This window comes from Sciurus vulgaris (genome assembly GCF_902686455.1).
Source record: "Sciurus vulgaris genome assembly, chromosome: 1".
NCBI classification, from domain to species: domain Eukaryota; kingdom Metazoa; phylum Chordata; class Mammalia; order Rodentia; family Sciuridae; genus Sciurus; species Sciurus vulgaris.
This window is the reverse complement of record NC_136461.1, coordinates 7,399,784-7,425,591: the sequence shown is the minus strand read 5'-3', so window position 1 is coordinate 7,425,591 and position 25,808 is coordinate 7,399,784. Positions and strand designations below refer to the sequence as shown.

General features: G+C 56.2%; 1 protein-coding gene across 4 annotated transcripts in view; it reads left to right on the top strand.

Annotated features, from left to right (window-relative positions):
• Positions 1–25,808, top strand: part of CASZ1 (castor zinc finger 1) — a 140,071-nt gene that overhangs the window by 59,876 nt on the left and 54,387 nt on the right. For all 4 annotated transcript variants that reach the window (XM_079142551.1, XM_079142547.1, XM_079142549.1 and 1 more), the window contains exon 3: positions 17,720–17,771. The gene's annotated coding sequence lies outside the window, so the exon portion shown is untranslated. The remainder of the gene's footprint in view (positions 1–17,719; positions 17,772–25,808) is intronic.

Sequence of the window (25,808 nt, the reverse complement as noted above, 5' to 3'; positions counted from 1 at the left end):
AACATTAGCGACTGCTGGTGTGGGTGGGGGTGAGATAGTGCTCACTCCCTAGGTGGCTTGGTCCCTGAGCTGACTTAGGAAAACACTCAGTGCGGGGGCCCAGCCCGAATGAGTGCCCTGTGCCCACCGACATCCTTGATGGTGGACCCTGCCCTTGCTGCTGAAGGACCTTGAGGATGCTGCCCCCACTGAGCCCAGCCCATCCTTCTAGAACAGTCAGCAGGCTCCCTTGCCCTGGCATCTACAGCCCTCCCCTCCCACCCCCTCCTCACTCACCTGTCCAGGATTCCCCGGCACCATCCTCTCTGGGATTTCCTAGCAAAAAAGAGCTTCCCAAACCCAGTTTCTGCCTCCTCCCCCCAAGTCCTCCCCCAGGCCTGACTGTGTATTGTAACATAGTAGCTGAATGAACTCGGGTTTCAAAGGTTAATATCAAAATCTGGAGTGGATTACCTAAAACTTACTTACAACACCATTAAAATTCTGAACTCTTTTTGTTGTGGCTGTAAATTAATTTAAAATGTCAGGTTTTTTGAGAAATCCAATAAGAAATTGAGCCAACAGAGCAATCTGCAAACTGTCTGGCAAAGAGGAAAGTGTGTCTCTTCAATCGACAGGGAAAAATATGGAGCTTAACTGGAACCATATGGCTCAGTACTTGAGAGAAGTCTGCGGAAGAGGGAGGGCGGGAGGGGAGGGGGCGCTCAGCTGACAGCCTCACGCACGCAGCAGGCTGTGGCCCAGCGTTGGCATCAGTGCTGTGGAGGGGCCTGGCAGACTCCTGGCACACGGCCTACTTGGCTGCCCAGAGTCCACAGTCACCAGGCGACCCTGGGCTGCAACTGGTCAGTCCATGGTCTTAACGCTTTCTCGCGTGTCTCTCCAGGACTCCGGGCCAGCTCAGGAGCCCCACCCCGGCCCCTAGGGGAACCCAAGCCCCCTCCCTGGTGGGGAGGGGCCTGGGCATCCAGCTTGCGCCTGGGACAGCCACCTGCCTCTGGGAGGCCACCTCCCCCAGTCCTCTGTGAGCTCCCTCCTGGCCAACATGTGGTCCCTATTACTCCTGAATTCCCCCAGATTTACAACACATTAAGTAATTTGTAGGTTATTTCAACTTCAATCTGCTAAAGTTGAGAAAATCAAAATTAAATTCAAACCACAAGGAAACTTCAAAGAAAGAGGAGGAAGAGAAAACTCCAAGAGTCTTCTCTCCTCCTGGTCCCGTATGTCCCCCTTCTGTCCTGCTCTGGGGATCCTGGCCAGCCCCCACTGCCTGCCTTCCTGTGGGCCTCTGGGCCTCCCCTTTCCCGTACCTCACTCCAGGCCCTTCTCTCTGCCTGTGGGTAGGCCATGCCTCAGTTGCTCTTCCTGTGAGCACGCAGACATAGGGGCTGCTACAGGGCTCACGCTGGGGACTGGTGGGTTTGGTGTTGGGGGGTGCCTCTCCGGCTTTCCACACTCTCTGCTCCCTTCCCTGGGCCCTCACCCTTTCCAGGCTCTAGCCTATCTGTTTGCTTTCCTGGCCCATTTTGGGGGAGTCTCCACAGCTCTGTTCCAGCTCTTGCTGTGCCTGGGACAGCTGGCAGCTAGTAGGTACCACCTGGCCCCTCAGTTTATTAGCTCAGTTTACCTTATTTTGCTTTCTACCCTTTAAAACAGCCTTGTAAATAAGCAAACACTCGGTGCCAAGCACCTTCGGCACTTTGCCAGGCTGGTAAATATTTTAGTAGTGACTTGGTAACAGTTGTGTTCACTTTGATTTCCTCGGAAAGGTTCTTGGTGCTGGGGAGGGGCCGTGGCTTGGGGAAACCATTTGCTGGTTATTTATAGTCCAGTTCTGACCACGTGGCCTTTGCTCTGACCCCATGGACTGTATGCTGGGGTATTTTTAAAGCTGGAGTGGCATTAACCTCACACCCCTTTTGACCAAGATGTGGAGGACTCCCCCACCTTCTCCAGAAGTGTCCATGCAGAAAGAGCCGTGAGATCTGGGATTTGGGAAGCTAGACTTGTTCCCACCAGGAAACGGAAGAGATCTGGGAGACTTGGGTGGCTGGGCATGAGTTTGAGGTCAACCCCCAGTGACGTGGTTTGGACTTGGGAAGAACCCTGAACAGCAGGGTAAGGAGGGCTGTGGCGTTGGGGTGCTTGATGTCCAGGTGGGAGTTGCAATGGCTACCTAGGGTAGCCAGAGAAAAGCTGACTGTGACCATAGCTGGGCTGCAGAGGACAGTCTGGGGAGGTTCCGATCTCCAGGCATCCATTCCTGGAGGACCCTGACTGTGGGGAAGAGGAATTCGGGAGATGGGGCAACAGAAGGTTGTCAGAGGGAGCAAGTTACCAGACAGGGCTGCTAATTTGATGCCCTGGGTCTGAGCCTTTCCTCCAGGCCATGACAGGGACACCTGTAAAGTACAGGGCCTCCCTGCCCAGGGTCAGGAAGCTGGTCTAGCCAGACCCAACTTTGCCATGTCCAGCAAGGCATATGCTGCCCCAGGCTGGGTACCAGGGGAAGGAAGGGTGAGGCGGAGGGGTGGCGTAGGCATCTGGCTTTAATAGACGGCTCAGAGCAAAGCCACTTGCTCTTTTGTTTTACAGGCAGTTTTAATGCACAGATGGGTTAGTTTTAAAGGGGCTCTAAATCATGGTACAGTGAGAGAGCAGTACTGTGCCCTGCTCACAGTGCCCCCAAGCTGGGTAGTGAGTGCCCACCGGTGCCCAGGAGCAAAGTAGGAGTGATGCCTGTCTTCCCTCACTTAGCTCACAGTGGTAGGCAGGCCAGGGGACAGTGGGCGCCTCCACACTGGATAAGGCGGCTCAGTGTTAGCACGAGGACCCTTCCTCTGCCCACCCACCACCCACACAGGTGGGTGGAGCCTTCTCACACCAGCTTACAGCCAGGGCACCGTTCAGCTGACCAGCCAACCTGCTGCCACTCCCAGCCGCCTGCCCTTCCTCCCTTGGCTCCTGGCGCCATGACGCGCCTCCCGTCTGCACCCACGCACACCCCATTGGTGCTCGGCCGCCGTGGGCGCGGGTCAGGTGAGCGGCAGACAGAGTGGCAGACCCAGCTCACCTCCTTCCCGGCGGGACTGGTGCCAGGGCTGTGCTCTTCCCGGAAGGCTTCCAAGCTCCCCCGCACGGCATCCTGTTGAGCCTGTTCTTGGGGTGCGGGGGCAGGCCTTTTGGGGGGGAGAGTGTCTGCCCCCTGCTGCCCTGGCGCCAGCTCTTCTTGGAGGCCCATGGTGGTGCCTGAGGGAGGCAGCTGGGCTGGGGCAGAAGAGGGGGCCGTCTGGGACGGGAGTCAAGGGAGATGTGGCCATCTTCCACCATGCTGTCTCCCCACGGGCCGGTCTGCTTCAGGGCCTGTGGCCTAGCGGCCCCTCCATCTGGGGTTCTCCGTGATGACTTGCAGGACCCAGAGCCCCGCACTATGCCCTCGGCTGGGGCCCAGCACCCATGGCAAGGCTCAGGGACCCTCATGACTTTTTGACCTTGCCCGCTCTGACGCCCCAGTTTTCAGTGTTCTTAGAATCTTAGAGACGCCTAGGGAGGTGACAGGAAGGTAGAAGAGGCCTTTTTCTGAGCACGCAGGACTTTTGAGTAAGATCTGTTTCCCAAGGGTCTAGACCCCAAGTCAGTGCCCCGAATTCTCCCCTCCTGCTGGCCCCTGTGGAAAGGAAGGCTGCCTTAGAGAACCCTTAGCCTTGGGTTGCCAGGATGCTCTTGTCCTGGTGTGAGTATCTGGAAATGCCTTTTCCTTTACATTGTCCCCCAGCCTTTGGGAGTGGGGTGCCTGTCACACCACTCCCCTCCCCACTGTCTCTCTGGCACAAGTGGAAAAGGAAGACCTGTGGTCCTTCCAAAGAGTCTTCATGGTCCTGCAGAGCCACTCAAGGAAGCCAGTGGCCTTGACCATCTACCTACTCACTTCAGTGTCAGTCACGCAAGGGCAGGGTGGAGACACAGGTGTCTGCTAAGCCTCAGCAATGCCTGGAAGTCTTCAGGAATTAAAAGACTCCCTGTGTTTTCTGACGAAGATGATGCTGTGCTGTGCTGTGCCTCAGTTTCTCTAGGTGGCCTCTCAACAGACACTGTTATGACTTTGAGGGAAGAGAAGTGAAGGTTGGTGACTGAGAAGACCCAAAGAGGCCACCTGGGCCTGCTTCCCTTCCCTATAACCAGGGCCTACCTCTGCTTCCTAGATAGCAAGATCAGGTAGCAAAGAGCAGTTGGTCTCCACCAAGGCCAGAAGGTTTGCTGGGCTGAGACCACTACATGAGGCCCCCTCCAGCCTGTTAGGTCTCATAGGACTAGAGCCTGCCTAGTCCCAGTGGTGGGTCAGTGCCTAAACGGTGAGATGCAAACTAGGAAGGGAGAGCCACTGGCCAACTTCCCTAGAAGGTCAGAGGCAGATGCTGTGGGCCCAGAGCCAGGCAGACCCTCCACTTCATCGAGCCTAATGCTGGGTCTGGTTGCGAGGGGGACAAGCTGGCAGGTGGCCAGTTGCCCTGTTTCTCCTTGATGCCTGCGTGGAAGGAGTCCTGGTTTCAAGCTCCCTGCAAGCCGGGAATGGAGGAGAGCCTATGAAAATGATGATATGTGACAATCAGTCACAGCAATTAGTGTTTTGGTTAACAGGCCTTTTTTGTTTTCTCTCACCCAGACAGAATGTCACAAATAAATCCTCTCCTGCATTTGCATATTAATTGGATCGGAGACGTCAAGCATCTTTCATTAAAGAAAATGATCTGCATATTTGGAGACATAAAATAGTTATTTTGATGGGTTTTTTTCCCTAAGATCAGGGGGTGGGGGAGGTAGGTGATGGGAGCGGCAGGATGGAGGTAGAGGGAAGGCAGAGCCAGCCCTCTGTCTGGAGTTAACCCTCGGCAGGCTGGAGCCGGGGCGAGGCTGCGCGGAAGGATAATTAGTCCATAAATAAACCAAGGAGCCAAGGGGCCCCGGGCCCAGCTTGACTGCTACGCAGAAAGAACCCTTATCCAAGTTTTATGCAAGGAGGTGGACTGCGGGCCTCTCAGCCCGGTTCTTGAACTCCTCCTCTGGGCACTGTCCTGCCCTGGGGCAGAGGTCATGGTCAGGTGCCCACCTGTGCCTTGGCTTTTCCTGCCTGTCCTGTCCAGCTCTGTGTCCCTTCACTGTGGCCCTGGGGTTAGCCTATTTTCCAGCTCCTGCTCTTCCTTTCCCACAGTGCACCCAGCTGTGCCCACTTTCTCCCCACTCTCTGACCTTGGGCTTCCTGTGCCCTTCTCATTCTCTGCCAGCCATCATCCCTCTCCTCTCCCCAGATGGAAAGTTTTCTGGGGGCAGCAGAAGCGAAGCCTGGAGTCATTATCACATGTACTCGAAATAACCCAGAAAGCTGCAGGGCCCATATTAGGGCATGAGTCCGCGTGGAAAGCCGAGCGAATGTACAGTTTTTGATAGGCAAATGTGACTGCCCAAGTCATCCCTGTTTCCCCCTCCTGCCTACACTCTAGGCCCTTGTCAGTGGCTTTAGCCAGTGTTCTGGGAGGGTAGCAGGGATAGCCTCCTTGGGACATTTCTGAGCCCTCCCAGGCAACATGCAACTTGCTTTCCAGTCTGCCATCCCCAGCTCCAAAGCCGTGGCATCTTGTCCTGGTTCAGTAGGTGTTTAGGTGACGATGATGATGATGATGATGACTGCCACCACTTTTTGCACATGGAAAATGTGTAGACACTTGACTAAGAGCTTTGCACTTGTCCCCTTCAATCCTCACCATAGCCTTCTGAGATGGCCATGGTCATCATGCCCACCTCAGAGATAAGGAAACTCAACATCAGAGAGGCCAGATAGCTTGCCCATCTGTGCCCTTCAGAGTTCAGAACCGGCAGCCAGAACTGAGCTCTTCAGGGCCAGGCTGCGGGGCCCCTGGATGGAGCAGCGGAGACCTGCAGCAGTCTGGCCCCACGTTTGACCCCAGCCCCGTGTGAAGACGCTGCGCACTGTGGTCCGTGCTGTAGCCTCTTCACCCCACTGAGAAGACAGGCTCTGCTGTCCTTTGGGAACTGGGAGTGACCTTGGATGACTTCTGTGGGGCCTTTTTTTTTTTTTTCAATATTATTTTAATTGTCAATGGACCCTTATTTTATTTATGTATATGCAGTGCTAAGAATCGAACCCAGTGCCTCACATATGCTAGGCAAGCGCTCTGCCACGGGCCACAACCCCAGCCCCATCTGTGGAGCCTTTAACCCAGAGCCGCCCATTCTACACGTGGTCCTTGCATGCAACTTTGCTTGGAATTAAGTGCCCGGACCTTCTCTTCTCCTCTTCTGGTTCTTCTTTCACTGTGCCAGGCTCTAGGGCTCCGGTCTGGAATTCGGCAGTACCTGAAGGCGCAGCCAGCTCCCTGGTGGAGCCATAAAGCAGCCCACCTCTGTCCCGTGGCTTGAGTGGGCTGGGTTTCCCTTGGTGGCCTGTGGTTCAATGCTGCCTCCCAGCACCCAGATTCTAAATGCTTGGTGTGTGCAGCCTTAGGCCAAGACCTTGAACTCCAGAGTCCTCTCCTTTGCCCACCTTCTTCCACTAGCCACAGTGCATGAGCAGGACATGGCTCTCAGGCCACCTGAAATATAATCCGAAGACTTTTGATGCAAACCAAGTCAGTGCGGATTTGGCCTTGCTGTTTTTATAACCTGGGTGCCTCGAGCCAGTCCTCTTCCTTCTCTGGGCCCCAGTGGCCTCCTGGCACCGGGCAGCTTTGCCCCAGTGTATTCCTGAACCATCCTCTGACCCTCAGTACTTCAGCTACATGTGCTTTTGGCAGGGTAGGAACAGACGGAGAGATCTGGTGGCCCTCAAATTTGGGTTTCTTGGAGAAGGGGCCCGAAGTGCCCTCTCAGGGAGCAGGTGGACAGGCAGGGTGTTTTATGGAGTCTGGGGAGTCCTGCAGCAGCTGTATCTGTTAAATGCCAAGAAGCCAAGTTGGTTTAATATGATTGTAGCTGCTGCTTTGATAAATCAAAATAATTAAAAATAATAAATTTGATTCCTCAACCAACAGGCTGTGTGTGGGCGCAGGGCCTGGGCTGCAGAGCTAGGGCCAGGAGGTGGGAGGGGGCACTGGGACACAGGGAGGCCTGTCTTTCTGGGATCATGAATGCGAGGTGGACAGGAGCCTGGCCTAGAGGTCAGTTCTGCAGATTGATGTGGGGAGTGTGTTTCATGAGAAGAGTGTTGTCAAGGTTGGGCCAGAGCCCCCCTGGGGCCTGTCCCTGCCAACCTCGGTTTCCTCCTCTGTCAAATGGGCAATAGTCCCGCCTGCCTCATGGGGCTGTGTGGGGACTCAGGGCTTCACTGAGCATGTGGAGGGCAGGTTGGGCCCTGTGTGCCCTGTGTCAGGCCTCGTGACCCCTTCGGCTCATCTTGGCACGGCTTGGGGCTCCCTGCATCACTACCCACAGGGCCCAGGACTCTTCCTCTACTGCCGGCTGTTGTCCCAACACAGGATTGTTCTGTTTATGAGGACATCCCCTGGTGTAGGATATTTCTATTGATAGCTCCCTTCTGGTTCCAGAGTTGGGTCAGGAAGCAGCATGCCACACCCCGAGACGGAGTCTCTGGTTCAGAGTGCTGGCAGCTCTGAGCATGGTGGGTGGGAGCTGGAAGGGTCAGGCCCACTCTCCCGCACCCCCCGTCCCCATCCACATCCTCAGGAACCCTATTTGGTGTCTGAGCTGCGGGAAATCTGAACTGAGTGGAGGGGGAGGGCGTGGGGGAGGGAGGGACAGGGTGTCTGTCTCTTTAAATGCACTTTGTGTCAGTGTGATAAGGAATTTGATGGCTTTATCAGAAATACCAAAGCTTTATTTAGCAGGGTGAGGCTCACACCACTGGCTCCACACAATCTGCAGATAAATAGCAAAAGAGAAAAGGAGAAAGGGCCCATTGGCTCCCCAAGCTCACCAGCACCCCGCCGCTGCGGCAGGGAAGGAAAGACAGGAAAGACAGGCAGAGAGAAAGGCAGAGGAGCAAAGTTGAAAGTTTGGGGGATCCGGGAGTTGCTGGCAGGGGTGGGGTTGCAAGTGGTGGGACCCACAGGGCTTTCTGGAAAGTGCTGACAGGCCGGCCTCTGCCCCTTCTCCACTGGAGGCCTTCCTAGATTTTTCTGTTATCAGGCACAAATACTATGACAGTTCTAATTCTTCCAGAGAAAGGGTTCTACCTCCTCCCCTGTCCCTCTGCCTCTGGCCCATCCTGGTCTCACCGCAGGTCCCTGCTGGCTGTGCTGGTGAGGCTGGGTGAGGAGAAATCTGGGTGGATGGCTGGAGACTGTCAGGGAGCCGCCCACATTGCAGCCCTGGGAAGGGGGCCCACTCCACGCGATGTGGCAGAGGAAGCCAGAGCGGGAAGGGCCAGGCCCACGGGACTCTGTGCTCAGGGCCATCTCAGCACAGGTCACATGGGGAAGCTAGAGAAGCTGTGGCATGGCCCTGCCTACCTGTGGCCTTCCAGGACTTTCTGTGCTTCCTGCCAGTTGGGCAGCTCTTATGGAGCCCCTCCCCGATCCTGGCCAGTCTAGAGCTTCCTCTTGGGGAGGGTCAGTAAAACAGCAAAATGACATCTTCATCCCCTGCTTCCTCCTTGAACCTCCGCTTTGTCCCCTTGTGTTTGTTTTCTGCCCCTCCCCAGGGATCCTGCCTCACGGTCAGCACAGGGCAGGGCGTGCCTGTGGCTCGGGCACAGCGTCCAGCATCCCCTTGGCTCCATCCTCCTCCCTTTGCCCTCTTCCCCCCAAAGGCTTTTGATGGGAGCAAAGCAGATTTAAGCCTGGCCCCACCTGGGCCTTTGTGCCCTCCCAGGCACAAGTTGCGCCTCTTCCAACCCCCTGGAGACACAGGCGGGCTGCGGCGCTCTGTGCCCAGAGGAGAGCCTCCTGGATGGGTAGTGGGTGGATGCCGTGGGTCATGGAGGAGGCCTCTGCCTCCTTCCTCTGTCAGGTGCACAGAGGTGCTTCTCCAGGCCCAGCAGAGCCAAGGCCTGGGTCCTGGCTGCAATCCCCCTGTACCCCAGCTTCAGGGCTGCTTCTGCCTCTTGGTGACCAACAGAGTTGGTTGAGGAGAGGTCTCTGCCCAAATAGGTATCTCCAGAAGTGGCAGAGGGACCAAGCCTCCAGAGCCCACAAGCTGGCCCCTCAATAGCAGTGGCCAGGTTGGGCCAGGACAAAGGACTACTTCGGGGGTAGTTACAGGGAGTCCAGCCTGGGGCTGGCTGAAGGCCAAGTGAGCAGACTTTGAGAGCAGCTCTGGACTGAGCATCTCTCCCAGAGCAGAGGAGGAGCTGAGCCTAGCTCCCTGAGGTAAGTTAACGGCAGGGAGCCTGAGAAAGCCTGGCCAGCAGGCTGAGGGCCAGCCAGGTCAGTCTCGTAGGGATTCCTGGGCTTTGGATGGTGGAGCAACAGGATTAGACTGCTTGGGGAGGGGAAGCACTGGGCGGAGAAAGAGGGGAACGGGGGCGGCCAGGGCAGGGCAGGGGCTGGAGGAAGCTGCAGAAAGCCGAGGCCCGGAGACAGACAGGAGGCATAAATGGAAGTGACAGGGTCAGGCCAGACCTTTGTCCTGCAGCCTGATTAGAGAGTCTGCCCTGGATTTCTGAAACTTTGGGATGTTGTCGGACAAACTGGAGCTTAATTCTGTCAGAGCGCTGGGGAGATTAGAATTGACATCCTGGGAGCACATTCCTGGCTGGGCAGAAATCCAGCCCCCGCTGGGAAAAACCTGTGAAAGCATGGCCGGCCCGTGGTGGCGGCGGGGGTGCCCGTCAGCACCGGTGGCCACTGCAGCCTTGTGGGTTGGAGCCAGCAGCCTTTGGAAGGCTGGGCTGTGTCACTGGAAAGCACGGAGGCTGGGCATGGCCACTTCTGAATCTAATTCCCCTTGTGGGCCTTTTCCGAGCTGCCCTGCCTGGGGCAGAGATCTGAAGTGTGTTGAACCTCCCTTTCCCCATCTGAAAAGTACCTTCTGCCTTGCAGACTGCTCACCCAACCCAGCTTTCCTTTCCTTTGAACTTGGAGGCTTAACTTTGGGCAGGTGATGGGGATAGGCAGACTCTTCCTCATGCTCAGCTGGAGTAGGGCCAGGGCCTGCAGGAAGACAGTGAGCCTTCTCTTGCTTAGCTCCCTGGTGCGGGGTGGCAGGCAGTGCCCACCAGCACCCTGTCATCCCCAGCACATCGGCCTGAGAGCAACCCCTTGAGATGGGCTTGTCCCTCTCTCAGAGCTCCCAGGAAACCCCTATGCAGACTATGCAAGGGAGGCCTCGGGCAGGATGACCACTCTCAGGCCAAGACTGCGGGCCAAGCACCGTAGCCCCAAACGGGGCTGTTTCTGGAAGAATTGAGTACCCCTCCCCACTTCCCTCCTCATTCTAATGACTTTTAAATATTGGTAAATATTTTGGCTGATGCAGGCTCTCACGGCAGAGAGCGGAGCTGTCTACAGTTCAGGACCTACAAATTATTTATTAAAGATCTGAGATGCGGCGCAATTATGTGGAAAGGGCCCCAAAAATTAAATAAATAAGTAACAAAATAAATAAATAACAGCCCCACTGGCCTCTAGAAGGCTTGGGGAGCTACACACATGATTGTCGACTTGATGAAATCCCCCCGGATGTAATGAGCTGATTTTCTGCTGTTAATATTGCATCTGCTGATGAAGGATTCGTTAGGATAATGGAACGAAGCTAAAATATAAATGACTCCCTGTCAAGAAGCAGCTTTTGTTTGTTGATCTCCTGACAGTTCCCGGGCCAAGGCAGGGGTTTCTGTGTGCTCATGCATTCGGGAGCAGGCAGGAGGGCCAGGAGGGCCTCGGGGACCCCTGAGCACCTGGCTCCGGTTATCCTGGGCTTTCCCTTCGAGGTGGGACTGCCCGACCTTGGAAAGCCCTCGAGCCCCGGGGCGGGGAAGTCATCCCTCAGACCCACCCCGAGGGGGGCTTAGTGCACTAAGATCCTGGGCAGCAGCAAAAGTTGTCTGGGGAGCCAAGCAGAGGGACGCATGGGCGGGGCCAGTGTAGAGGGGCCCACACAGGAGAAGACCCGCTGCCTGTGTGTGCAGGGAGTGGTGGTGCATGGGACCTACAGTCACCGGCACCAGCCTGGGGCCATCAGGAGACACCCAGCCTTTCCTGGTTTCTGTTCCCTCTATCACTAGGGAGCGGGTCTTGCCAAGGCCCAGGAATGCCTGGGCGGGTAGTTCACGTCAGTCACTGCGGGCTGGAGGGGAAGGACCCATGTGGAGCGAGGCTGTTCACCTTGATGCCCTGACCTGTCTTACCTAACCCTCTGCTGAGCTGCCACTTGGGGCCCCCATTCTTCTCTTCATAACTACTTGCTCTTTTTTCCTTTTTAAAAAGCCGTATCATTTTTTTATTGTGATAAAATGCACAGACCATAAAATTTACCTGTGTGACCATTTTAAAGTATACAACTCAGTGTCATTACATTCCCAGGAGTTGTATGTCACTGACACCTAGTTCCAGAACTCCTCCGTCACCCAACACAGAAACTGCACCCACCAAAAGTCATTCCTCCCGAAGCTCTGATGATCGTCTCCATGGAGTATGTCTCTGTTAGGATATTTCATATGCATGGAGTCACAGTGTGTCGCCTTTCCTGTCGGGCCTCTTTCTCCCAGCCTGTTTTCCAGGTGTATCCATGTGGTAGCATGAGTCAAGGCTCCATTCCTTTTTATGGCAGTGTAATACTCCATGGTATGGATAAGACATGTGTTGATCCATTTGTCAGTTCATGAATGCTTGGGTTGTGTCCACCTCTTGACTACTGCAAATGGTGCTGCTATGAACATTTGTGTATGAGTTTTTGCTCTAGTCCCTGTTTTCCCTCTTCGGGGTCTATACCTAGGGGTGGAAGTATTGATGTCTCCCAGCTTTTTTAAAGGCAGGGATCCTGGCGACTGAGGGCAAGTGCTTACTGTGCCAGACACTGTGCTGAGCACTTCTCCAGTGGGTCCTCTCAGCAGCTGGCAGTAAGCTGCAGAGGCAGGCTTCAGATCCAACTGTCACCAGCTCCGTCTTAAATCTGTCTTGCTTTTTCTTCCTCACACCCAGCACAGTGTGGTGCACATAGTATGTGCTCAGTAAATATGTGATGATCACACTGGAGCAAGGCTGAGAGAGAGCTGGGATCAACTTGGGGAAGGAGTGGGAGCAGTTGCTGTCTTTCTGGGCATCTGTCTAGCCACTGTGCCTGTCAGTCCAGCAGTCCCACATTGAGCCCTGAATGAACGCTGCTGAGCCCCTCCCAGCACATGGGAAGATCTTCCTTCCGACTCCTTGGCCAGTACCACTTCTCATCTTGACCTTCAAGGCCCTTAGATAGAAGAGGAGCAAACCAGGCCGCCAAATCAGACCCTTTTTCCTGGGGAGAAGACCAGTCCCACCCAGACAGGTCTGAGGCACCGGTGTTGGTTGGTAGCCCCTGGGGAAACGGTGGCATTTTTTTCTCCTCCAGAGGGGTCCCAGGAAGGACCAGAGGCCACCTCTTCTCCTGGAACCCTGAGAGAGTAAGGCAGCGCCTCTATCCACCTTGGAGTCCCTGGCCATATGAGGTATTATTTGAGGGAGCATCCAGCAGAAACCTGAGCTGAGGGACTGAGTTGGGAAGGCCCAAGACAGACAGAGTGTGAGAGAGCCCAGGGCCAGCCCCACCAGCATGGCTCCCCAGCTGCAGGACAGAGGGTGCCTCTCTGCTTTTTTATGTTATGACTATTGTTTTTAAAAAGTCTCGACGGGCTGGGGGGCCTGCCCAGCATGCATGAGGCCCTCTGTGCAATGGCCAGTACCACCAAAGCCCTTCTGGAGCTGGGGCTTAACAGAACCCACTGGGAACCCATCTCCTCTCCCTGAATTCCTGGGTCCTCCTTCTCCACCCTGTACAGACTTTTCAGGGTTCTGGACAAATGCCAGTCAAGATGAGGAAACAATGCCAACCAGAGGCCACTCCATCTCCTGGTTCTGGACAGCCACAGCCACCTGGCCCTCCTTGCCTTGAGGTCTTGGGTGCCCTTTTGCTGTGCTGGGATGGGCAGCCCGCTCTGACTGCCACCCGGACAAGACTGGGCACCTGCTGGCCTGTGCAGAGCCCGCAGCCTCTCATTGTCCTGCTAACCACTGTGTAAAAGTTTCAGGCGTCCTGTGACCTTTCCGTTTTGCCTGGTCACGCTGTGGATGGCCCACTGACACACATCCCCGGGCAGGCGCTGTGCAGGGCAGGGTGGGGCCTGCTGGGGCCCCTGTGGCCTCTTCCCCCCAGCCCTCCTCCCTGTAGACTTTCCATTCTTTCTTTTTTTTCACCTCTAGTTCTCCCTCCCTCCCTCTCCTTCTCTCTTTCTCTCTCTCTGTCTCTCTTTCCCTCTTTTAACATGGTTTTCCTAAAAAGTTTTTTAATCAATCAAATTTGAGGCAGAAAATAGGTTTTGTCACGCCTGGTCCCGGGATAGTGTGACTCTCACTCAGACTCCTGACAGCTCCTCAATGCAGGAAGGGGGCCAAACAGAATATTTCTCCGGGAAAGTGCCCGTTTCCATGACGCTGCCCCTTGTTGTCTGTCCGCCCCCCTCCTCAAGCTGCCGCTGACACGGCCCCAGCCCTTGTGAAAGGACAGGCCTGGAGAGGGGGTGCGTGAGGATGGGAGGTGGGCTGGGGGCAGGGGAAGGAGCCGGCCCTGGGGGGAGCCGGGCAGCCGACAGCTGTCCTGAGCCTCCATGGCCCCAGAGGGCTGGGGAGCAGGTAGGAGAATGGGGACAGGGGCCTGGCCTGCGCTGCATAATCAGCGGAGCCTCATACATACGGAGCTGGGCAACCACGGGTGAGAGGCTCCGCAGAGCCCGGGACAGGCATTGGCTCCAGGCGACTGCGACGGATGAACCTTCTCCAGCTCCTGGTACGCTGGTCCCTGCCCCGCCTCACCCTTCCCCCTCCGCTCCCCGTCCCTCCTGGCCTTTCCCTCCACCCCTTGCCCTTGGTGGGCTCCCTGCACCGTCCTGGGCTTCCTCTCTGGCCCGTGGACTCCAGCACCCCTGCCCCTGCGCGCCCCAGGCCCTCTTCCCTCTCTAGCCCGCTTCCCTCTTCCTCCTTCCCATCCGTCTTTCACCCTCTCCTCTCTCCTACTCTTCTCGCGCTCTTTTATAATTAATGATTAGTTTTAATTGGTTTGCTTAGGCAGCCTGACAGCAAATTAACAGAAGCCAGCCCAGGGCTGCCAGGCTGGCTGGGAGACCACTGAGCTTCCGACCTGGCCAGGGGCAGGGACGAGCAGGCCTGCCCCCCAGACTCCCTTCCTGGCCCGTGGGCTGGCTGAGCCTCGCAGCGCTCAGGCCGCACCGGGCAGAGGCAGCAGCCAGCAGCCAGCAGGAAGAAGGCAGCAGGGCTTGGCGTATGGGAGGGTCCCTTGGCCCACCATCCCTGGGCTTTTGTTTCTGTCCTGTTCACTGTCATACACTGGGGTCAGGTAGGAGGTGGGCAGGGCTGCTGCCCTTGGGCTGGGGCAGGGTGAGCTTTCGATTCCACCGTCCTTACCTAGGCTGTGGGCCAATCGGTTGGTAGTGACAACTCTGGAGCCAAGATCCTGTCCTTTCCCATGGACAGGAGGGAAGGAGCCACCAGGTTGCCACCATGAGCTTGGTTGGCTGCCTGCTGATAGTCATCAACCACAGCCTGCACACTCCAGGACCCAGCTGTTTCTGATTTGCCCACTTCTCTGCCCAGAGTCCTCAGCCTTCTGGTCCTTGGTTGCTTGGTTTGAGTAGTTAGGACTAAACACTGTGTGGACAGATGGACAGGTGGGTGAATGGGTGGACATATGGATGGGCAGGTGGGTGGATGAATGGACAGGTAGATGGGTGGACAGGTGGGCGGGTGGGTGGATGGACGGATAGATGGATGATTGGTCAGCTGACAGAGTGGGACGCTGGCATTTCTTGGGGACTTTCTTCCATGATCCTTGAGCACATTCCTTTCCCTTTCTAGCCTGGAAGGGTTTTGCTTAACCTGAGCCCCCCTGAGAGTAGGACTCCTGCTTTCTGCTTCTTCCAGATGCTCCACCTCTCAGCTTCCTGACTCTTTGCTAGTCCTTGGGTGTGCCACCTACTCATGCAGGGGCAAGAATTGGGCATCGGGCACAGGAAGGGACAGACAGGAGAAGATGCCTGGCAAGAAGAGAAACAGGGCTGAGTGGCAGCTCATGGCAGAGTGCTTGCCTAGCATGCTCAAGGTCCTGGGTTCCAGCCCAGGCCTGCAAAAAAAAAAAGGAAAATCAAGAGAAAATGAGATGACGTGTACTGGGTACTTCTCAGCCTCCCACCACCTGCCCTGGGGACTAGAATCTGCCCAGAGAGACGGCCTCCCTGCTGCAGTCTGCCAGGCCACCTGCCAGGGGCCAGCGAGGAGCCAGACCCCAGGTGCATCTTGGTCCTTGTGCGTGCATCTCTGCCCCTCCCCCTTCCCCCAGCCCCAACCAACTCCTAGAAAGTTTCCTCCCGATTGTTCTGTGCGATCAGATCTGCAAGTTGCTCTCTAAGCTTCTTGTCACATTTTGACTTAATGAAGTGCAACTGCTGAGGGATTTGGGTTCAGCGCTCCGGTCTCCGCGCTCCCTTGTTGTCAGAAAACAGGGGTGGTTGGGGACGCCAACACAGCGCTGCAAGTCGTTATCATTCCGGTCAGTCTGTTTAACACAAAATTAAACAAAGAACTAATTAGTGCCTCATGAATTAATAAATGCACAGTTGCCGGGGAGGATGGGAGGGGAGGAAAAGGTGGTAGAAGGGAGATACTGGAGTTGTGGAGTTGGGGGCTTTGGGGGTCCAAGGGAGGCTGGCCAGGGTGCTGTGAGAGGCCTCAGACAGGAGAGCTCGGGATGGACGGGACAGTGACGACACCCCAGCCAGGGCCCAGACTGACCGGCCAGGACATGAGCTCGGCCAGCGGAACCCACCGGAGCCTCCCCCTGGAGGCCTGGGGTCTCCATGCCTGGTGCTGCGGCTGGGCACACAGTCCTTCCACTCTGCGCTCCGCAAGCCTCTCCATTGAGACTCCTCCTTTTCCACTCTGGGCCTCTGCCTGCCTCTTCCGCTTTGGCGTGGCTCCCCCTCTCCCTCTGCTGCCCCCTATCTCATTTGCCTATCCAGCTCTCTGCAGACCCCAGCTCTCGCCGCCTGCAGCAGACAGGGGGGCGTCAGAGGCCCACAGGGCAGTCCTCCACAACCCCTGCACGCCCACCAGACCCTCAGCCCTCCCAGAGGCTGTGTCCGGCAGGTGGGCTCTGCCCTGGTGGGCACCCTCCGCCCCAGCGGCCCAGCACAGGCAGTAAACGCCAGCAGAGAGCCAAGCCCTCCTTAAGAGGGCACGTCAGGTACAATTAGCATTATCTGTCTAAATATGTCCTGGGAACAGGAGAACGGCTGATGGGACTGGGTGGCATTCCGGGAGCCCTGTGCAAGGTCACCTCCTCTCCTGCAATCCCCCCAATCTGATTTGGGGATTACACAGCCTAAGGAAATTGGTGTTATTCCTCTTGCATCATTGATAAGCCACAAGTGAGGGAGAGGAAAGAAAAAACGGAGCCAACAGCAAACCCTCCCGAGCGGGGTAGAGGCTGAGGCCAGGGCACAGGGCCTGGCTTAGCAAGGGCAGGTGAGGCCTGGTGGGTGGGCAGAGGCCTCCTTGGGTTTTCCCTCTGCGCTGGGGGGTCTCTCCCATGTGAAGCTTCTCAAACTCCTGCTGTTGATTGGAGGGCCTGAGCCTAAAGCCTGGGCTGAGTCGGCTGTGTTGGTTGAAGCCCCTCGACACTGTTGGGCCACTTCCCTCTCCCTGCGTGGACCCCCCGTGGTTGCCCTGACTCACTGGCAGGCCGCAGCCTGTTCCTGAGGAGTTGAGGCTGCTTGTTACCTGCCCTGGTCCATCCTTGCCCCTTGGACACCCACTTACTCTAGCAAAAGCTTGGCGCCTGTCACTTTTCTGTTCAGGCACCAGGGAGAAAAGGGTAAAGTGGTAGGCGATGCTGTGTTGTGTCTGTCTCCAGGTGTCCCTTCTCAGCCTCCGCAGCTCCACAGGAGCTCATAGGCCCCATAACCAGAGCCCCCCGTGCCCCAACTCCCATCTTTGCCTCCACGGACAAGAGCGCAAATCACGGCGCAAACCCTCCCCTTGTTTAGGGCTGTCCTGAGATCCCTATTTCCCTAGTGATCAGCCCCGCTACTTTCTGAGTTTTCGGACTTTGGTTGGCACTTGCTTAAATGGGTCAAAATCGGAGTCTACTCAGCAGGTCTGAATTGCTGACCTCTCTGGCTGGTCCTGGAGCATCAGCCCCTCAACCCATAAAAAGGCAGGGAGCCCTGGCGCAGAAAGTCTTGGAGGGCCTGCCCTGCCTGGCTAGTTGTGGGGCTCCTGACTAAAAAGGCTAACAGGAGCTGGGCGTGGTGGCACATGCCTGTAATCCCAGTGGCCTGGAGGCTGAGGCAGGAGGATCGCAAGTTCAAGGCCAGCCCCAGCAACTTTGCAAGGTCCTAAGAACTTTGAGAGAATCTGTCTCAAAATAAAATTTTTTTAAAAAAATCAGGTACAGTGGCAAAGTGCCCTGGGGTTCAGTTCCCAGAACCCAAGAAAAGAAAGAAGAAAAAAAGACTGACAGTCTCTTCTCTCTCCCTCCCCAGGATGAAGTGACACCCCAGCAGCACTCGAGGCAGCTCTAGGACCCGCTAGGAGGTAAGGCATGAACGCCCTCCGCGATCCTGCGTCCTCTCCCCTGCTGCTGACCACTGCTCATACTGGGCTGGGTTCAGCCCTGCTGAGCACCCAGGCGAGGTGGGGAGGTGGGACAGGAAGTGGGAGCCATGCTGCCCCTTGAACTCTGGCAAGAAAAGATGGACCCCAGCAGAACTTCTCTGATTGGCTCTTAGGCTGTAAATGAACTGGGACTCGTGGATTGCAGACTGGGCGCAAGGAATGTGCAGAGGCTGCATGGGGCCAGGGGACACTGGTGCCCAGGCTTGGGTTGCCCATGATGCCATGCACTGCTCTGGCCACTGCTGCTGGCTCTCCCTGGAAGCTCTGCTCTGGCCTGCCAGACAACCCCCTGCCTGTCGCCTCCAAGCCTGTGCGCTGGCCACCTGATTGGCCTCCTCCTTCCTCCCTGGACAGCATCCTGCCTTTCCCTAGGCCCAGGACTCCCCCTGGGCTGGGCACACGGGGCTGCCCTGGCCTACCCAGCCTTCACAGGCTGTCACAGTCCCCTGGTGGCTCAAGGAACCACAGGGCCACCGGGCCTCGGGCCCCAGGCAGTGCCGTGTCAGAGGTGACCGGTGGAACGCCAGTGTTATGTAAATAGCGGGGCCTGCCCGGCGGGCGAGCTGGCTGGCTGCAGCCATCCATCATCCCCTCTCGGCGGGGCGGGGGACAGACACGGCACCGTGCGCTTGGCTCCAAACCTGTTTGTTTTCCCTTTGTCTCTCTCATTTCGGCCCGGCTGCGACCGGCTCCGGGTTTTGTCCTGCTGACCCCCTCCCCTCAGGAGGACGGGGGAAGGGAGGAGAGTCCCCAGGCTCCCACGCGGCATCCCTTTCGTACTTCAAAGGCTCCCCCAGCATTGTCTGCGCCGGCGGGCAGTGGCCCTGAAAACGTGATCAGAGGCGGCCCGGTGTAGGGCAGGCCCGGCCCGCGCCCTGCGCTCTCGCTGGGGCCTGTGGATTCCTCCCTTTGCCGCCAGCACCACCCTGGTTACAGCCTGCTCCCAGGTCCTCTCTGGCCTTTTTCTCCCTGCACCCCTTCTCAGTCCCTCTGGCTGCTCCTTCCTGTTCTCTCCGCCTCAGCCTCCTCTCAGGGCTTTGAGAATCTAGCATTGTAAGAGCCGTGAGCGAGCCGCCACCCCTTCCTATCATCCCTGAGAATCTCCAGCGCCAAGAAGCACTTCCCAGGATGCTGGGTGCTGGAAGTTGACTTCCCATACCAGGGCTTGTTCTTCCCCTTCTTTTCTCCACCCTCTGCTTGTGTGAAGGTCTTGCTTCCTTTCAAGGATTCAGCCCCAGAAGGTCCAGGTAGGACCCTCTGGTTCCCTAGGCAGCAGTTTGGAGTAGGCACGCAAGTCCTGAAAGTTGGTCCCAAGTGCCTCCATTTTCTGAAGCAGACGTGGGCTAACTCTGGCTCCTGAGTCCTATTTGGCCCACAGTCTGTTTTTATAAATAAAGTTTTATTGGTAACAGCCAAGCCCATTTGTTACCATGTTGCCTGTGACTGCTTTCGCTCTACAGAGGCAATGTTGAGTGGTTATAACAGAAACTGTTTGGCCTACAGAGTGTAAAATATTTCATATCTTAGCCCTGGAGGTTCTGGCTGCTTCTCTCTCTCTCTCTCTCTCTCTCTCTCTCTCTCTCTCTCTCTCTCTCTCTCTCTCTCTGGTAAAATATACATAACATGAAATCTGCCATCATAACCATGTTAAGTGTATAATTTCCTGGCAGTAAGTGCATTCACAGTGTGGTGTGGCTGTCATCCTGGGCTCAGTGAGATTGCTCCAAGGGACTGGGCATTTGTCTGGGAGCCCTAAACTGCAGGTTGCGAGCGGTTTACAGTCCTGGTTTCTTGGGGAGCCCCCGTCCCTTCTCTCCTTAGGGCTTCATCTTCTGCTCAGTCTTTCTGACTGTAAGTCCCGGCCCTTCTCTCCTCATCTGTGCTCCTCCCAGCTCTGACTTTCTCACAACCTTTAGAAAGCTCTTTAACCTTAGGTCCAGTTTCCTCTTCTGCATGGTGGGAAGAGCATCTACTGGACAGGGTTGTTGGGACAAGTGGGTGAGTTGTGGCTAAAAGCGGCCAGCTCAGGACCCAACAGGTAGGAGGTTCTTCCTCCTACCCAGAGCCCGTGTCTCTACAGTGGGCACAGGCGACCACAGCCATCCTGGGCAGGTTCCCTGGAGCTGCCCCTGCTCCAGACACCTGTGACCTGGCCCCTTGAGAAGGCGTGGCTCCTGATTCCAGCGAACCTGTGGAAGAGGTTAACCCCCTGGGCCGTGCACTGGGCAGTCCTGGGCCTCCTGTTTCTGCAGATGACCCTGCAGATGACCTCTCTGAGTTGCCAGTATCTCAATCTATAAAACAGCATCCTGACCGCCATGCTGTGCTCAGCATGCTATGGCCAAAAAGAACCAGATGCTTGGGGACAAGCCCTAAAGGCTGGGGCAGGTGCTGCCAAGAAAGAAGCAGGTCAAGAGTCTGGGTCTGAGCTTAATCCTGTTGGGGTCAGGCTGTGGTACTGGCTGAAAAGGCCCTGGAGCTTACTTGGTGGGCAGTTGTTCTGTCCAGGGTCAGGGCCAAGGCTGCTCTGGCCCAGCACAATGACAGTGGGCTCACCTGGGGGCCAGGCTCCAATCCCTAGAGGAAAGGCTGGTGGGAGGGATGAGAAGGAAGCTTTGCATATCCAGTGTCTGGGGTTGGAGCTGAGGTACATGCTGGCCGCCCTCTCCTGCTGGTTCTGCCATAGCCTCTCTCCCTGGCCTCTGCGTGGGCACCTGGCCTTCTGTGCATCTCTCTGTACCCCGGGAGTTTCTCTCCCTCCTCGCCTTGCCGCCAACCCCCGCGACTCCTGGCTCCCTCTCCTCTCTTCTCCTCTCTCTCCTTTTCATCTACTCGGAAGGCTTTACTTTACTTCCTTGTCACCCTAATTGATTGCATTAACCTTTCAGCGTATTGGATTTCCCCGGCATCGTGCAGAGAAGCCCTGTGCAATATGCTTATAATCTGAGCCATAATGGACAGTTTGCAGTCAACAAGCCCCTTCTCCCATCGGCCCCGTTGACATCTCTCTTGCCCAGGCCACCCTGGCCACTTCCCTGGCTGGCAGGGGTGGGGCAGTGGAATGGGGCTGGGAGGAAGCAAACACACACTTGGACCCACCAGTGTGTGTCCCTGCCTCTCCTCTCCCCCAGCCCTGCTTCTCTTTTTCCAAGTTCCTTGGCCCAGGTCCTTGACAGGCCTCTGAGTCCGCTTGGCTTGGCTTTCTGCTCCTGGGCCTCTCTGCCTGCTGAGTGACTGGTGGGGCTGGCTTGGATTTTGTGAAGGAGAGGGTCTCCTCTTCCACCCAGATGGTTCCCAAAGCAAACTGTCCCTCTGTCATTTGCCTGAGAGGCCTGGGAAGAACGATGGGAATGGCTACAAGGTGGGGGTGGCTGAGAGGTGAATCTCTGGCTTTGACGGCCCCTGAGCCAATGGCAGGCCTCTGTAGGCCTTCTGGCCAACTGGCTCACTCTGGCAAAGGGTGTGGGGGCCCCGGGGAGAGAGAAGAAGGGGATCTGTCAGAGCCAAGGGAAGAGAGAGGAACACTGGCCACCCACGAGCTAGGCAGCAGCAGCTTCTCCCAGCAGCAAGGACCCAGCACGTGACGCCTCGGCAGCCCTGTCTTCTGCACCCGTGTCATGCTTGTGTGATCTGGGTAGTTGGAGAGATGTCTCAGGGCCTCGATTTCCCGCCTGATGTTTAGCAGTAGCTTTGAGCAGATCCATCTGCCTTCATCAGAGGAAGAGAGACGGCGCAGGCGACAGGCAGTGAGCCAGCGAGGCCTCTGTGGGGCAGGCCCACCTGGCCTGACTCCACTCCCAGAGGGCACCTGCTAGTCCAGCAGTAGGCAGAGGAGCCTGCCCCATACCCACTGCCTGGTCCCGGAGCTCAGCCCCAGGCTGGAGTCCCAGCCCCTGTCCATCCTGGCCAGACCCTTGGCCCAGCGGCCTGGTCAGCCAAGTCGTCACTCGTGATGGGATGGGATGTCAGGTTGAATACATCAGTGTCAGGCTGAGGAGCAGGAGGACGCTCCCATCAGCCCTGGTGGTGCTTCCTCTCTGCCACGCTGTTCTCGCCGACCCTGTGCCTATCAGCTTCTCCTTCCGACCCTCCCCACCTCCTCCCTTCACTCCATCACTCCGAAGGGCAAGCTTTGGCAAGAGAGAGCTGGACCTAGGTCCTTCCCATCCTCTCCCAAGGATTTCGGGGGTAGGCAGAGGGCACAGCAGGGAGAAGCCAGGCTGCGAATTAAAGTTTGTGATTGTCAGTGTCAGGAGAAGCTAAATAACCCTGTAACTAGTATGAAGGTGAATTCACGGTCTGCTGCACATGGAGAATACGAGCGTCTGCGAGACGGGCGAGTTGCAGCCCGGGAGTCCGCCTGCCATGGTGGGTAGCCTCCTCTCCAGGGACCCGGCGGCAGGCAGGAGGAGAGCCGTGAACTCTCCCGCCCCTGCCAGGGAGCAGCTGCCCCGGAGCCCCCACCAGGCACCCGGGGCAGCTCAGCGGCTTGACAGCCTGCGGGCCCTGGCAGCAGCGACTCGGGGATGTTTGTAAGCACCAGCAGTATACACTCACCGACACCAGCCCGGGGCCCCATCCTAACAGCCGATCCTACTGGGTACTTGGGTGCCCACAACCCCCAAGTAGATGGTGCTGTTGTGACTCCTGCCTTATCTCCCCACTTTTTTTTTATAACGGCTTTATTGAAATATAATTCACATACCATAAAATTCACCCTTTTAAAGTGTACAATTCAGTGGGTTTTAGTATATTCATGAGGTTGGGCAGCCATCACCACTGTCTAATTTTAGAACATTTTCATCCCCCCAGAAAGAAACCCTGAACTCATTAGCAGCCGTTCTCCACCCACCTCCCCATAGGCCCAGGGAACCACTAGTTATTATTCCCTTCAGATGCTGAGGAAGTGAAGGCTCAGAGAGGGCCAGTGACTTAGGTAAGGTTGCACAGTCAGCATATGACTGGGGGACCCCAGAGCCAGTGCTCCAGGAGGGACTGTTCCGTGTCCTGGCTGTCCCCCCGCCCCACGTACACACACATGCCCTACCACGTGCTTCTGACAGTTTGGGCTCAAGCATGTACGAGCACCATCCAAACATGCAGGCCCAGGCAGAGACACGCATCTCTTCTCCCGAGGAACACTTGCGACTCCATGCAGAAAATCTTCACACACCCCCATAAGGATGACTGTTGCCCTCCCCTGGCTGCTCCCGGCTTCCCGTGCACAGCCTCACTCCTACAAGGGAGGCTAGGCACAGACACCAGTAGCAATGAAGAGCTAAAGTGGCCAGAAAGACCCAGGTGGTTTTGGACTTTTAAAATGAGAAATCCCCGTATCTCTGGATAATTGTAGCTGAAATAAAAGGGACAACACAACATTCCAAAACAGGTCCTGCCCTGGTTCGGGCCATCGGTGGGGCTGTGCCCACAGGGTAACCCCAGCCCCCTTGCCTGCCTCCGGCTCTCTGCCTCCCGTCTCCCACTCTTGCCTTCCTTCTGTTCTGTGCTCCTCACCCATTTCCTTCCCATCTGCCTCTCTCTTTGCTCGTGGCCCACTTTCCCACCCCAAAACTTAAAAAAACAAAAACAAAAACAAAACACAACTTCCGTGGCCAGACTCTCACCTTTGCAAAATTTGGGAATTAATGCGAAACCCTCACCGTTTCAGATAAGAGATAAACAGGAGCACCAGAGACAAAGGGAAAGGTAGGCGCGAGAGAAAACGAGTCTGTTGCATTTGGTTTGGGGTGTTTTTTCCTCCTTCTTCTCTCTCCCTCCAAAGCGGAGGATCCGGCCGGGCCAGTTTGGATATTTATTAAGAAAAAGCCAAAGATAATTAACTTTTTTGTTTTTGTTTTGTTTGCGGTGCCTCCCCTGCTGGCACTGCTGACTGCCTGGCAGATCAAACCTGTTCCCTGCTCCTGGTGCTGGGCTGCTGGCAGGTCTGCCGCTGACTGCCCTGAGCCTGCCGGGGCCATCGGCTGCCCACCCAGTCACCTACCTTGGGTTTTAGACCCTGGGTCCCTTTATGCCACCACCGATGCCACACCCCCGGGCTCTCCTGACTCGCAGAGCACCCTTTAGAGGCGGGTAAGTGGTGTGTGGGGGAGGGGCTACTGCTTGGGGTTGTGTCCAGTTCTTCCCTCAGAGGCGGTGGTCAGACAAAGTCTGTCCCATGGGGCAAGGGCATGCCTCCTGGCCAGTTCAAGTCTACTGACTTCCCAGGAGAGGGTCAGGAGAGCAGAATGAGCTGGAAGTGCAGGGGGTGACCAGATTTGGGCCAAGTTGGTCCCACCCTTGTCCCAGAAGGCTGGTACTCTCCCAGGACCAGTGGCCCCTTGGGAACACCCAGGAGAAAACTCTGGGCCACAGAACCATCCCCTGGTGTCTGTCCACCTCCAAAACCAGTTTCTGTCCTGTTTCCATCTCCCACCGGCCTAGCTGTCAGGGGGCATGGCAGAGTGGCCAGGGAGCAGGGGTTTGGGCAAGAAGCCGGCTGCCTCTGGTCTGCTGTCCTGGAACCACATAGATCCTGGGGTCAAGCTGTGACTTGAGCCCAAGCCCAGCTCCAGTGCCATGAAGATTGCACTGAGAGTTAGAGACCTCCTGAAGGGGGACAGAACTGAGAAGATCTTGGAGCCAGGACAGCCAGAGAGAGGACGGACATGGTGCTGTGCTGAGCTGGCTGGGACGGGGGTGTGATTCGCTCCTGCCACGGCCCTCCCCAGCTGGGCAAGGGGTGGCCATTGTGAGGTCCTCTAGGTGAGGATATTGCTTTGGAGCTGGACACAGAGAGAAGGACATTTTTCAAGGATTTTTCTGGCCCCTTTTTTTTTCTCTGAAATATAAGGATGTGCAATTTTTTTGGTTTCAATTTAGCATTGGAGAATTTTATAATTTAGTAATTAAAATCTCTGATAGGCTTTAGAAATTGCGGCTAATTGAATTTAATGGGAAGATGATTTTCAATTTTATTTGATTACCGGGACCCCTGGCATCGGTATTTATGGGAAAAAAATGGGAAATGTGCTGTGTGGGCTAAGATGGCATAATTGAATTAGGGATAATCGGATTTCTCCGTCATGAATTTCACTATAATTTTCCTATAATTTTCCATTAGATATCTAGTTTACAAATATTCACAAAGAAATGAAGCTCTTTCGGAATGGAGATTGCCGGCTAACAGGATTACGGGCCAAGCGTGCGGCTATGCCAGCCCCTACCCTGCCATAATGCGATCCCTGTGTCTGCCTTACGCTTAGCGTGGCCTCGGCCCTTCACTCCGCCACCCACTCTATGGCTCCTTCCTCCCTTTGTTTCCTCTTCATCCTCCTTTGCCCCCCGCCCTGACACCCACCTGTCTGTGGCCCATGCTGTGGGCCTCCGTCCCCCAGCCCCCCATGCTTCCTATCCACTCTCTGCTGGCTCCATACTCTCCCGGCACCCTCCCTGCATCAGCCTGGGGAGTGTGCTCACACACAAACGCACAGACTCCCTCGCAGGTGCGAACATGCTTGTTCATATGCACACGCGGTCCTTTGGCCAGCATTTCTGTGCCCTGGCCCAGTCGCCTCAGAGGGAACCAGTTTATTGGGATCCTGGGGTGGGGTGCAGGAACAAAAGGAGCTTTGTTCAAGTTTATGTGAAAGTTACAAATTCAAAATGAGAGCAGATAAAGCATGAGATACCTGGTGTGTAAACAGGTCGGTGAGTGAGAAGGCCCCAGGCTCGGGAGGGAGAGAATGAGTGGGCACACTGGAGGTGCGGGAGGACAGGAGCCAGCCGGGCAGCTTGTCTGGGGAGAGCGGGCGGCTTTTCTTGGTGCTGGAGAGCTGCCTGGGTGGGTAGGATTGCTGTAGCGATTTCCACTTCACTTTTTCTCTTAGGGTGGGGGATCTGAGGAGGAGCTGGAGTCTCTGGGCCCGGGTTCTGGAGACCAGAAGGATCTGTGGCATT